Below are 11,168 nucleotides of genomic sequence, written 5' to 3'. Positions count from 1 at the left end.
AGCTGAGTCTCTTCTCAAGTCCTTATTCACTCTTTGCAGACTTTGTGAAGGGTCTGTTCACACCTTTCACTTCTTTATTGGGCTATTTGTCTTTTTATTATTGAATTGCAAGAATTTGGTATCTTTAGTTTTTTTATTCTGGTCTGATTTACATGTTGCAAATATCTTCTCTATGTAGCTTGCTGTTGATTTTCTTAATGATATTTTTTGAAGAGCACAAGTTTTCGGTTTTGAAAAAGTGCAATTTATCAACTTTTTAATTTTGTGAGCCTACTTTGTGTTTCTTATCTAAGAAAGTATACCCCGAGGTCAAAAAGATTCTCTTCTATTTTTCCCTAGGAGTTTTATAGTTTTCATATGTACATTCAGGTCTATTCACCATTCAAAGTGAATTTTTTGGTATGTGTATAGTATAGGGAAAATATTCTTTTTATTCCTGTGAATATCCACTTGTTCCAGCACCATTTGCTGAGTAAGCATTCTTTTGCTTCTTTTTAATTTGAGCTGTTCCTCTCATCCAATTGCTGGAGTTATTTATGTATTTGGGGTATATATCCCTATGTCAGATATATGTTTAGCAAATATTTCCTCCTGATTTGTGACCTGTGTTTATGTTCTGTTAACTGTGTCTTTCAAACAGCAAAGATTTATAATTTAATGGAAATTATTTACCATTTTTCTCTTACAGTCCATATTTTGTATAGCCTGTGTAAAAACTATTTGCCTAACTGAATATTATAAAGTTCTTCATCTACATTTTCTTCTAGAAATCTAACAGTTTTTAACTCTTCTATTTAGGTATGCGGTACATATCAAGTTAATTTTTGTATACAATGAGGTGAGAGTTGATGTTAATCTTTTCCCATACAGACATCCAGGTGTTTTGCCACCATTTCCTTAAAAAACAAAACAAAAACAAAAACAAAAACCATACCTTTTTCCCATAGAATTACTTTATAACCTTTGTCAACAATAATGGGCCATATCCATGTTAGCCTACCTCTGGGTTACCAGTAGATGATCTTACACATCCATCCTTATACCCAAAACCACACTTTCCTGATTACTGTTGCTTTGTGTTAAGTCTTGAGATCAATTGGTATAAGCTCACCAACTATGTTTTTTTTTTTCCGAAATTGTTTTAACTAAGCCAGGGTTTTTGCCTTTCCATATGAATTTTTACACTAATTTTTAAAATTTATTCAAAAAGCCTCTTAGAATTTCAATTGGGATTGCACTGAATCTGTGGATGAATTTGAAGAGAGCTGCCATCTTAAAAACACTGTCTTCCAATCCATGAACTTCACACAACTTTCCATTTTTGTAGTTCTATTTTGCACATTTTTAATTAAATTTATTCCTAATTGTTTTATACTGTATGCCAACATAAGTGGAGTCTTTATTTCCTTTTAAAATTATTACTAGTACTCTTTGGTAATACTCCTCAATTTTCTGAAAGAGTTTGTGTAGAATTGAAATGTTTCCCCCTTGGATATTTGATAGAATACACCAGTGAGGCTGTTTGGACCTGCATTTTTCTTCATGGGAAAGTTTTTTGATAAGGGACTTAAGCTCTTAATTGATAGAGGGCTATTCAGACTTTCTTTTTCTTTTTGTGTCAATTTTGGCAAGTTGTATTTTCCAAGGAATTTGTTCATTTCATTTAGTTGTCAATTTTATTAGCATAAAATGTTACATAATATTTTCTGATTTAGTGCTGACTTTCTTCCATTCCTAGTATTGCTGATGTTTTTGCTCTTTTTCTTTTTGATCTGTTTAGCTAAGTTTCTCAGTTTTATCGAAGAATTGACTTTGGTCTTTGTTAATCGATTCTATTTTGTTTTTCATGACTTTGATTGCTTCTGTTATCTTTATGGTTTTATTCCTCTGACTTACTTTATGTGCGGTAGACAGAGCTCTTAGATGGATCCTAAGATTCTTGCCCCCAGTGACCCTCATCCTTGCCTCTTCTCTTCTCGAATGTGATCAGGACTTGTCAATATGATGAGATACCACTCAATAAATAGGTTACTAATCATTGATTTTTGGTTAATCAAAAGGGAGATTTTCCTAAGCTATCTAATCAGGTATGTCTTGAAAAAGAAATGAAGCATCAGAGAGATTCTCCTACAGACCTCAAAGAAGAAGCAGGCCACCTGCTGGAAAGGACCCATGAGGAGAGGGACCATGTGCAGGAGCTGAGGCGGGCCCCAGCCCACTGTCAGCAAGCACAAAAGGACCTCAGTCACACAGCAGAGAGGGAATGAAGGGAATGAAGGGAACTCGGGAGGGGATCTTGCCCCCTTATGAGGATTCAGTCAGCTGACACTCAGATTCCAGACTTGTGAAACCTTGAGCCAAATACCCAGTGGAAGTTCCAGGCCCCTCACCCACTCAGATTGCAAGCAATAGATGTTTGTTGGCTTCAGTTGCTATATTTGTTGTAATAGAAACACAATAGACAGCGAATATGTTGTCTGCTCTGCTCCTCTGTTTATTGCTTCTTCTTTTTTTTTTTTTTTTTTTTTGTCTTTTAAGAGAGAGAGGGAATGAGGGGAAGGGCAGAAGGAGAGGGATAGAGAGAATCCCACGCAGGCTCCACACCCAGCACAGAGCCCGAGGCGGGGCTCGATTTCACAACCCTGAGATCATGACCTGAGCCAAAATCAAGAGTCAGTGAACCGACTGAGTCACCAGGTGCCCCCTCTGTTTCTTGCTTCTTAAAATGGTACATTGAGTCATTCATTTTCAACCTTTCTTCTTTTCTAATGTCAGCATTAAAAGCTATGGGGTTTTGATACTAAAACTTGTGGAGCTGAATCCCAAAGTTTGGTTACTATTGGTATGGTTAGATTTAGGCCTTCTATTTTTTGTTTTTTGTTTTCCTGATTTGTCTTTCTCTGCTCACCCTTCCTGCCTTCTTCTAGATTATTTGTATATTTTTAAAATGTTTTATTCAGTTCTAAATAGTCTCTAGTAGCCATTATGATTTTTCTTTGACTCAGTTATTATTTAAAAGACTGTTGTTAATTTCCAAGTATTTGGGATTTTCCCAAATATTTCATTGGTACTGATTTCTTATTTTTACATTTTCATACTTAAATATTCTTCTAAAATTTCAATTTAATAGCTTGATAATATTACATTGTATAGATGTATTCTCACTTACCATTCCATCAGTTTTGACAATTCCTTTTTTTCCTATTTTTATAAAAACTTAGAGTTGAAACTTTTGTCTGCATCTCTGATTTTTTCCTCACAATCAATTCTTATTGGGAAAAGGACTATAAAGAACTTTCCAGCTTTTTTTTTAAAAAGATTTTATTTATTTACTTGACAGAGAGAGAGATAGTGAGAGAGGGAACACAGGCGGGGGAGCGGGAGAGGGAGAAGCAGGCTTCCCGCGGAGCAGGGAGTCCAATGCGGGGCTCCATCCCAGGACCCTGGGATCACGACCTGAGTCGAAGGCAGATGCTTAACGACTGAGCCACCCAGGTGCCCCAAGAACTCTCCAGCTCTTTTAATACAGAAAAGATGTACAGTTTATAGTCCTAGAAACATTGTTCATGAGTTTCAACATTAGGTGGTTCACTTTTTTTACAAAAATGATAGAAATTATATTTTATTGTTTCAAGTTTTACTTATTTAGTTATTAGTGGAGTTGAATATAATTTTGTGTGTTTTGGACAGTGTTTTTTCCTTTAATAAATAGTTTAGGATCAGAACTTTACTCATTTTCTAGAAATTGGAATAGTCTTTTCCTTTTTTTCTTTTAAAAAATTTTTTAATTAAATTTTTTTTTAAATTCCTTATTTAAATTCAATTTAGTTAACATATACTGTATTATTAGTTTCAGGTGTAGAATTCAGTGATTCATCAGTTGCATATAACACCAGTGCTCATTACATTAAGTGCCCTCCTTAATGCCCATCACCCAATTACTCCTTCCCGTCCAGCAACCCTCAGTCTGTTTCATAGATTTCAGTGTCTCTTATGGTTTCCTCCCCCTCTACTTTCATCTTATTTTATTTTTTCTTCCCTTCCCCTATGTTCATCTGTTTTGTTTCTTAACTTCCCCATATGAGGGAAATCATATGGCATTTGTCTTCCTCTGACTCTTATTTCATTTAGCATAAAATCCTCTAGTTCCATCCACATCATTGCAAATGGCAAGATTTCATTCTTTGTGATGGCTGAGTAATATTCCATTGTGTGAACTGAGTGTTACTGGAGTGGTGGGGGGTGGGAGGGATGGGGTGGCTGGGTGATAGACATTGGGGAGGGTATGTGCTACGGTGAACGCTGTGAATTGTGCAAGACTGTTGAATCACAGATCTGTACTTCTGAAACAAATAACGCAACATATTTTAAGAAAAAAGAAAAAGAAGAAGATAGCAGGAGAGGAAGAATGAAGGGGAGTAAGTCAGAGGGGGAGACGAACCAGGAGAGATGATGGACTCTGAAAAACAAACTGAGGGTTCTAGAGGGGAGGGGGGTGGGGGGATGGGTTAGCCTGGTGATGGGTATTAAAGAGGGCACATTCTGCGTGGAGCACTGGGTGTTATGAACAAACAATGAATCATGGAACACTACACCAAAACAAATGATGTAATATATGGTGATTAACATAACAATAAAAAATTTAAAAAAAAATTCCATTGTGTGTGTGTGTGTGTGTATCACATCTTCTTTATCCATTCATCCATCAGTGGACATCTGGGCTTTTTCCATAGTTTGGCTATTGTGGACATTGCTGCTGTAAACATTTGGATGCATGTGCCCCTTCAGATCACTACACTTGTATCTTTGGGATAAATACCCAGTAGTGCAATTGCTGGGTCGTAGGGTAGCTCTATTTTTAACTTTTTGAGGAACCATCATACCGTTATCCAGAGAGGCTGCACCAGCTTGCATTCCCACCAACAGTGCAAGAGGGTCCCCCCCTTCTCCACATCCTCGCCAACATCTCTTGTTTCCTGAGTTGTTAATTTTAGCCATTCTAACTGGTGTGAGGTGATATCTCACTGTGGTTTTGATTTGGATTTCCCTGATGCCAAGTGATGTTGAGCATTTTTTCATGTGTCTGTTAGCCCTTTGTATGTCTTCTTTGGAGAAATGTCTGAAGAATAAAAGTGAAGCATTTTCTTACACCATACACAAAAATAGACTCAAAATGGATGAAAGACCTAAGAGACAGGAATCCATCAAAACCCTAGAGAACACAGGCAGCAACTTCTCCAACCTGAGCGGCAATAACTTCTTTCTAGACACAACGCCAAAGGCAAGGGAAACAAAGGCAAAAATGAACTATTGGGACTTCATCAAAATAAAAATCTTTTGCACAGCCAAGGAAACAGTTAACAAAACTAAAAGACAACCTATGGAGTGGGAGAAGATATTTGCAAAGACTTATCAAATAAAGGGCTGGTATCCAAAATCTATAAAGAACTTATCAAACTCAAAACCCAAAAAACAAAAAAATCCAGTCAAGAAATGGGCAGAAGACATGGAACAGTCTTTTTCTAATGAGTTGTGTGAGTACTTTATGAACTAGGGATACTAATTCTTTAACTATTATGTGTGATGTAGATATTCATGATGTGCCATTTGCCTTATACTTTTGTTTGTGGTATTTTAATATGCCAAAGTCCTCTCATGGATTATGAAAATATATTCCTGACTAAGATGCTTTCTTCTAGCTATGGGTTTTGGGTCATAAGATATGTCCTGAGACTTCTCTAAATTTCTCTAAACCTGAAATCCAGACTTAGTCTCAAGAGAGGAAATATTCGTGTGAATGTGAGAGACAAGCCACTGCTCCAATTGTGTTCTCCAAAGCAGAATGTCTTGATGATCTTATTCTTAATATGTAAGCCAACAGCAGTGCTCATTGATGAATGAAGAGACATGTATGTGAAGAGTTATAACCCATAACACAGTAGCCCCTCAAAGACCCCTTTGATATCTGTTTCCTCCTGAAACTAATCTTTCTGTACATGAAATCATATTTACAAACTGTCTCCTCCTCAAAACTGTAAATCTCTCCCTTCCTTGGATTGGAGGAAGTTGAACGGATCTATATACACATGCCACCCTGAAATCAATCTCTCCCCTCTTCCTCATCAGTGGATAATTAATGTGATTCTGCTTCCACAACTGGCATTTCTTCTGCCCCTGACCTTGCTTTACATGTGGTGGGAGGAGTAAAAACAGAACAGAGGGAAGTAGACACAAAAGGAAGAAGTAGTGGTTAGTGGTCTGCTGAGAAAGTTTTCAGAAGACTACAAAATCAAAAAGACGAGAAAATAAATAATTCTGTGCAAGTCTCTGGTTTCTTCTCTTCGGCAGTTCCAGGCAGAAGAAAAAGAACCTGTGCCTTCTTTTGTTCTCTCTTCAAGATTCCCAGGCAAGGACAGCTCCCTGGCCAAGCCCCTTTTAACAGTGACAAGAGTGTGGTCTCCCATCACCCCAGGCCACGGGAGCTCTGTAGTCACACCTGCCTGCCTGCCGTTCTGTGTGAGCACGGCCTGCCCCACAAGTAAGCCTGTCTTCTGAGGAATGGCAATGACGGGGTGAATAAGATCTCCGAAGAGAAGGGCAGGTTTTACAGGTAGCTATTGATGAAACAATGTCTGAGCTATAAATCTGCTCCCAGTTCAGCAGCTGACAGACTCCAGTGAGATGGATCTGAAAACAAACATGCACCAAGGGAGTCTTACTGAAAAGTCCCTGCTTCCTGCCAGAATCAAGTGGTCTCACTGTGAATCTGTTTTCAATACCCTGTCACTTTGCTTCAGCTTCAGGTTAACAAGGTGCCTGGAATATTTCTTGGCACAAACTCCTTTTGTTCCTCTGTACCTGGTGGAATTAGAAAGTTCCCCACACTAGTTTGGAAAAGAGAAGCCACTTGCTCTCGACACAGGCTTAAATCTACGGAACGTGGGACTTGCTCTTTTATTCATAAAATATCGACAAGCTTCTTTTGGAATCAGGAACATGGACCAAGTTATATGGCCTTAAATAGAAATGGGAATGTATTCCCATCGGGAATGGCTTTTAGAACACCGACCAGGAAGGTCAAGAATAAACTGGGATCAGAAAGCAGCATGCTGTGGGAAGCTGGCAGGGACCTGCCCCTCACCTGCCGTGGGTGTCCTACTCAACGTCCCCGTGCCTCCATCTCTTTATCCTAAAATGAGAACAAACGTGCAGCTCATAAGATCTTGTGAAGATCAAATGAGTTAATGCGTGTGAAGGGCTTAGAACTATGTCTGGAACTTACCAAATACTCAAATGTTAGCGATTTCTCTTGCTGTCTGCTCTTGCTTCTATCTGCCTACACATCAGTTTCTATTTTGCTTCTCTGACAAAACGTCCCAGCATCTGAAATTATCTTTTTTGCTTAACTGTTCACTTGTATGACATCGACCTTCCGTCACAGCCTCCACTGAGGGGGGACAGGCTGCTCTGCTGTGTGCTCCACACTGGTGCTGAGAAATCAGGCTGCCTCTCACCGATGCTCTGAATGCTTCCGCTCTGGAAACTGTCACTGTCTGGCATGCCCGAACCATTTCTGTCTCCCCGGGGAAGGCTGGACTTCCAGACCCAGGGAGGCGTGGTTGATCAAAATTCATTTGGTTCAAGTCAGACTGATGGAGAAGATGACCACATGCAACACTTGAAGTCCTGCCTCTGGGAGGTTTCCTTCATCACCTGCTTTGAGGGACGATCTTGACTGGGGATTCTGTGTGACAACAGACCCCCCCCACAATGAATCCCAGCACACTGTACAAGAACACCCGTAAAGCAAGCCCTGGTTCCTCTTCTTCTGGTTCCTTGTCTCCAGGGAACTGGTTTCACGGAGTTCTACATGGGGCCATAAGTGTGGACTGCGGGAGAAGACAGGCAGCAGAAGTCAAGCTACGTGCTCCTACAATGCCTGTATGCCAGCATGAGCCTGTGAGGAGGGATGCTGCTGTGCACGCACAGCCTTGTGGTCACAGGAGACTTGCTCATGACGGACGAGCAGTTCAGATTGCCTCATCCTTCGATGTGCCATGATGGAGCATGAAATTTCCAGTAAGACCCAGTGGCGAACTGGATGCTTTTTCTCAAAAAAGACTATGGTTTGCCCTAAAACCCTAGGAGCCATGCCCTGATTCTCTCATCCTGGCTCCTCGGAAGCCCCGTGCAACACCCATTTTGGCTACAATCACTCCAGGCAACACGAGATCTGCTGTATCCCTTGTCTCAAGTGGTTGAGCAATTTCTACAGCAATCTGAGCTTGCAGAGCCTTCTCTTGCCCTGGGCCTGGCTGAAAACTGACTGCCTTATGGGCTACTCAGCAACCGGGTAAGAACAATACACTTAAATGAGGAATATGATGCCTCCAAAATCCAAAAAAAATCCGCCAAGTATTTTATCTCTTCTTTAGTGACAAAGGGGTGCAAGTGGCAGCAATTTGCTTTAACTCTGAAGATGTCCTGAGATGGGGTTAATAATATCATCTAACTTACATGAATTCTGTGAGAAGAAATTGGATACTTGGGCCAACACATGGTCTTGAGCAAGTGCTTGTAAGTGTTAGCTCTGACGATGATGATGGTAATGTTGATTACGTTTATTATTGTTGCTATATTTGAAATTTAAGCAAGATTGTACAGACAAGGCCTTTTTAGTTCTCTAAAAGCCTCCTTTCTACCCTTCCTGGCCATGGCACGCCACAGTCAGTGGGGTCAGAAGGAGCAGAGGTAATGTCTGACACAGAAATGACAGGAGCCACATCTCTTCTTAAAAAGCCGCTATCAAATTCAAGAAGCTAGTTTATATCTGCTCAAGCAGCTATTGGGCGTCTGAGTCATTTTACACGTAGCAGTATGTTCCACTGAAGCCCTAGACTGTTCTATGGTTTTTAGCAAGAATATGATAGGAAGTATCCTCGGTCCTCACCTCCCGCGTACATTTGTGTGAGTGTGTGTGCGCGGCAGGGGGGTGGGAGCAGTAGCAGGAGAAGCTGGGGATTCTCACGTCTGGAGACAGAGCCAGAGATCCCAAATGCATGTGTAGAGTGAGTTTGGTGAAAAGGGACAATGGGGCTGGACAGAGGACAGTAGAGCAGGACATCATTAGGACTTTAGTTCCCTCTTTCCCATCAGGTGGAACAGGGCTTTAATTCCAGAGAGGTCCTGATGCCATCCTGAGCCCCTCTCGTGTCTGCTCGTGTATCAGGACCAGAGACCAAGCATCACAAAGCTTCAGCATGACCACCACCTTCCTCGTCCCTTCACCTTTCCTGTACTGGGTGCCCGTGATGATGCTCTGGAGATCGTGCAGAACACCAGTGGCCTGGGAGGTGCAATCACCATGGGCAGGGAGCGAACAGTCGGCTAGAGAGCAGCCTGGCGCTGGGACTGACCCCACAGGGAGGTGCATATGGATCAGAGAAGATAATGGTGAAGCAGGAAGTGTGAGGAGGTCCGAGCACACGGCACAGACTATAGTTTGTCCCTCCTGTGATGCCCCTGCAGAGAGGGCAGATGCTCCCATTACTCTTCCTAGCCTGGCACACTCCTCCCTGGAGCTGCCCCGGCTGCAGGGGGTCAGCCTCCTGAGGTAAGCACACGGCCCAAGTGAGGAGGGCGGGGTCCTGCCTCACACAGAAGTACATTCACAGCTGACACTCACCCTCCTCAAGCCGCTCTGGAAACACTTCTGGGGCCAGGTCCTACTGTCGTGTCGGGGACGCTGCTTGGTTTCCTGGACGCTCAGTCCCTTTACCTAAGGTTGAATCTCCTGAGTAACTCAGATGCACAACCAGGTTCGGGCTAGTTTGGGCTAATTAACAAAACCAACAATAACATAGGAACTCTTAAGTACCAGATACTGTTACCTTCACTTAGCATGCATTAATGAATTTAATCTCCATTTGAGAGGTATTATTACTGTTTTCCCCATTTCACAGACACAGAAACCAAAGCACGGGAGGTTGAACAACTTACCCAAAGTGGCCCAGCCAGTAGCTGGCTGAGGAAGCCTGGCTGCAGACCCATGCTCTGTTGCACACACACTATTCGTAAAAAGTACACCACGGCCCACAGAAGCTAAGTGATTCACTCAGGTTAACCAGCCAGTAGCCAAATCACTAAATTTTCCAGGTGCAAAGCACCAGCTGGCTGCCCTTGAGAAGACAAGCATCTCACATTTTTCATTCATCCCACTGACACGTATGAAGCACGAGCTCTCTGCCAGGAGGGAGAGACACGGTGGGATGAACTGGGGCACCGACGGCCAAGGAGTATATAGGGTGGCGGTCCCATGACGCGTCCTGACTGCACACTTCTGGGCAAGGAGCCTGCCAGCCTGTCTTCTGAGGTGCCTGAAACAAGTGGACCACTTGTGTGCGATCCATCCCCAGAGAATGTGCCCTTGGCCAACACCAACGCTCTGCCAGCTAGCAAGGGTGTCAGTGCCAACGCCCAAAGCTGAGATCGCTGTGTGTAGTCCACACTTATGGGCTGGTTCGCTTATTCAACATTTATTATGCACGTACCATGTGCTAAAGATGCTGAAATTCTTCCGATTTACCACTCAAAACAGAGAACTTGGGAAAAGTCTCAAAACAGGAATTTGAATGTGCTGCATTCTACATCTCTTGCCTTCTTCGGCACTAAGCACACGTTGTACCGCCTGGAACAACCACTTCTGCTGCCCCCACGCCCCCACTCCTGGCTAACTCCCACTTTTTCATATTCCAGCTCAGCGCCACTGTCTCTGAGAAGTCCCATTGTTCTCCCAACTCCATTAAAAATAATGATGAAAGATTATAAGTCCTAATGATAATAATAACTAGTCCTTAACATAGCACTTGCCTCAAGCCCCGCACTGTTCCAAGTGCTGGACATATGTTAACTGATTGCATACAGTATTGTTTACATATGAAGGACTTAGGCACAGAGAGGGCAAGCAAGTTAGCCAAGGTCACACAACTAGCAAATGATAAAGCCTAGTTTTGAATTCAAAAGTCTGGCTCCAGAATCAATACAAAGATGCCATAGATTTAAGACAATATTTTATGACACCTTTCAGAATGCAAAAAAGAAACACTGCATTAAATGTATACTAAAACCCTATGTTGATGACAATTGATATATATTCACATAATTGTATC

The sequence above is a fragment of the Zalophus californianus genome, chromosome 10 (genome assembly GCF_009762305.2).
Source record: "Zalophus californianus isolate mZalCal1 chromosome 10, mZalCal1.pri.v2, whole genome shotgun sequence".
Lineage (NCBI taxonomy): Eukaryota > Metazoa > Chordata > Mammalia > Carnivora > Otariidae > Zalophus > Zalophus californianus.
Note: the sequence above shows the minus strand (reverse complement) of the source record.